At 42.3% G+C, this 3508-nt stretch overlaps 1 long non-coding RNA gene across 1 annotated transcript; it reads right to left on the bottom strand.

Annotated features, from left to right (window-relative positions):
• Positions 1–912: 912 nt before the first annotated feature.
• LOC120638377 lies at positions 913–2527 on the bottom strand. Its single transcript, XR_005660019.1, has 2 exons — positions 2402–2527; positions 913–1216 (listed from the first exon to the last, which is right to left on the bottom strand). It is a non-coding gene; the product is annotated as an uncharacterized LOC120638377 (long non-coding RNA).
• Between the last annotated feature and the right edge of the window lie 981 nt (positions 2528–3508).

The raw sequence follows: 3508 nt of genomic DNA, 5'->3' as shown, positions 1-3508 counted from the left end.
AATTGTCCATCCCAACCGCTTAGTTCAGTGCCCTGCACATAGTAAACGCTCAATAAATAAGATTGAATGAATGGTGGCCGGGCGCTTTAGCAGCCGCGTTTGCAAGCGGGTTCCAAGAAAACGGTGTGAAAGGCCCGATGGTGACCTGAGCAATTCACACCAGGTTTAGGAGGGTCGAGGGAGGAACACCCACTCTGGGTATTTTTCGGAGGGTGGGAACGATGGTGGAGAAATCACCTCTGGGTAGTAATAATATTCATTCAATAGTATTTATTGAGCGCTTACTATGTGCAGAGCACTGTACTAAGCGCTTGGAATGTACAAATCGGCAACAGATAGAGACAGTCCCTGCCCATTGACGGGTTTAGTCTAATCGGGGGAGACAGACAAAAACAATAGCAATAAATAGAATCGAGGGGATGTACATCTCATTAAAACAATAGCAATAAATAGAATCAAGGTGATGTACATCTCATTAACAAAATAAATAGGGTAATAAAAAATATATACAGTTGAGCGGACGAGCACAGTGCTGAGAGGAGGGGAAGGGAGAGGGGGAGGAGCGGAGGGAAAGGGGGGAATACAGTGATACATGTTATTTGTTAAGCGCTTACTACGCGCCAGGCACTGTACTAACCTTGTCACAGTGCCTAGCAAATAGATAGATAGTAGATAGATAGATATGTATATCTCTACATATAAATATATTAAACGAGAAAGGGGCCGGACCTCGATTTTTAAGGACAAACACTCAAATAAAAACCCCCACTTAGAGACCCGTCAGAAATTGTCATTTAAGACTTGAATTTACACCAGTTGGGGGATATAAATAGTTGTGGGAAAACATGGGAGTTTTATGGTTTTAAAGACTGAATAAATCATCGGCCTTTACGTTCTGTATTTACTACGATGTGAACATTCATTATTAACTTTATTGAACTGACCACATTCATTCCTGCTGAAATGGGTTTTAAAAGCTCCTTTTAAGTTCATATTCATTGTTTTGAATAATAAGATAAAGAACAGTCTATTAAACGTATACTAGTCCAAATGAGAAAAATGGTTTTATGGATTACAATAAAAATGTGACCTAATACTCATTAATGTCAAACTGGGTAAAACATCTCAACCTTTTTGCAGTAAGATGACTTAAGAAACGTTGGGAGACGCTGGCTGGGTCGGCATGGGCCAAATATCCTCTTTGCAAGGGATTTTCCTGTAAAAAAAAAAAAACACCTCAGTATTGGCCCGAGTCCGCACAAGGTAAACCTGATATTAAGCACTGACTCAAAGTGAGTGGGGAGTACATTTTGAATACTAAGCCAGTTGTGTTGTTATTCCTTCCTTCCTTCCTTCCTTCCTTCCTTCCTTCCTTCCTGCCTTCCTTCCGTCCTTCCTTCCGTCCTTCCTTCCTGCCTTCCTTCCATCATATTTATTGAGCGTTTACTTCTTGCAAGGCACTGTACTAAACACTTGGGAGAGTGCAATACAGCAACAAACAGGCATGTCTCCTGGCCACCACAAGCTTATTGAGTATAAGTAGTCCCTCCTCTAAGGAGGCCCCCAGAAGCCTAAGGTCAAAATGACACCCAATCAGTAGTAGTGTTTTTTGAATGTCTACTATGTGCAGAACAGTTGGGACAAAACAGTACAGGGATCCAAGATAAAATCCTTGCCTTCAATAAGTGAACAAACTAACTCGGATTGTACCATCTAACATTTTACCGTATCACAGATTGAAAGATGCAGTTTAGGCTTTCACTCCTTAGCCCTGCTTCCCACCTCATTGCCAAGGTGACTTCAAAGCCACCTCCTGAGCCCAAGCATTCTTCCCTGTCCCCACAAGCTGAGAAAGAAGTACACTGTAGCCAACAGCCCAGAGAGTATGCTGTCAATCGACAGCCTGAGCCAAGAAAGAGGATACAATCAATCAATCAATCAATGGTTTATTTATTGAGCTCTTCCTGGGTGCAGAGCACTTGGGAGAGTGAAATACAACAGAGTTGGCTCATGGTGCAGAGGGGAGAGGGAGCAGGGGGAAGTGGGGAAGGCCTCTTGGAGAAGAGGTGACCTTAGTAGTGCTTAGAAGGTGGGGACAGGGGTGGTCTGGCTTATATGGAAGGGGGGGAGAGGGAGTTGCAGGTTAGATGGAGGGCGTGGAAAGGGGTCGGCGACGAGATAGATGAGATCGGAGCACAGTTGAGCAAGCTGGCGCTCGAGGGGCAAAGTGTGCAGGCCAGGCTATAGTGAAAAAAATTCCACCTACACAACCTCAACACTTCTCTGTCTTGCCTTGAGATCAGAGTTTAAAACCTTTCTACTAAGCTGTCTAATGTCATCAGTGCAACTAAGGCGTAGGTGGAATCTGTAAAAATAATTTTCACCCCGGAATACGGCTTACCTGAAGTGGGCACAGCTTGGCCAGTGTGCTTTGAAAGGAACATCGAATGGAACACTGGCCATCTTTGACCACAAAGACTGAGGAGTCACAAGTCCTGGGTTTCATTCCTGGTTCTGCCACAGACTTGCCTTTTGACTTCTGACTGCAACTCAGTGAAAAAATCAGAATATAAGACTGCTGAGGCTTTTAAATAAAATGCATCTCATTCATATAACACCTATTGCTTAATTCCTAAAATACTATCGCTTTCATTACCCGTCAATGAAATAAGCCTCTGTGGCATAATGAGATGTAAAACTACTGCATTATTTATTAGGGATCAATAGAGAAACTCACTTGTCCCTTTCTTTGCCTTTCTTTCTACTGATTGGTCTGCTTGTGGCAGCACTAAATTGCTACTGTTAGGCATTCCCTCAGTTATTGACACACCAATAGGCACATTAAGTCCAGCCTTGTAGGTAAGGACAAAAGAACAGTATTGATCCCACAATATATATATTTTTAGCTAGTTCACCCGCCCCTAATTTTACATCCTCCTCAAAGAAATACAACTCAAGATCACGTGCTTTTCTGTGGGCTCATGGAAATTATTTGTTTCTGACTTAAACCTCAAAGAAGTGTTTTTTCTTAACAATTTAAGTTCTTGAACAATACCACAAGGTACTACTCTGTCATCTGAAAATGGCTTTTCAGTGGAATGAAATGAAAACTGTACATCCTCTTTAATAGCAGCATCTGCTTTAAGCTAAACTAAATAGCAAAATAACATAATCACCATCATGGATTAATATCGACTGTGGTACTCTGGATAGATTAATCAATCGATGGCATTTATTAAGCATCAACTGTGGGCAGAGTTCTGTACTAAGCACTTGGGAGAGTATAGTACAATGAGTGGGTAGGCATGATCCCTGCCCACAGAGAGTTTACAGTAGATTAGAGGGAAAGAGAAACATGAAAAGAAATTACAGACAGATATATACATAATTGCTGTGGGGCTGGGGTGAAAAAGTGCTTACTGGGTACAGACCCAAGTGCATAGGCCATGGAAAAGGGAGGTGAATAAGGGAAATGAGGGTTTACTCAGGGAAGGCCTCTTGGAGGAGA

Source organism: Ornithorhynchus anatinus, chromosome 1 (assembly GCF_004115215.2).
Source record: "Ornithorhynchus anatinus isolate Pmale09 chromosome 1, mOrnAna1.pri.v4, whole genome shotgun sequence".
Lineage (NCBI taxonomy): Eukaryota > Metazoa > Chordata > Mammalia > Monotremata > Ornithorhynchidae > Ornithorhynchus > Ornithorhynchus anatinus.
This window is presented reverse-complemented; position numbering and strand designations above follow the sequence as displayed.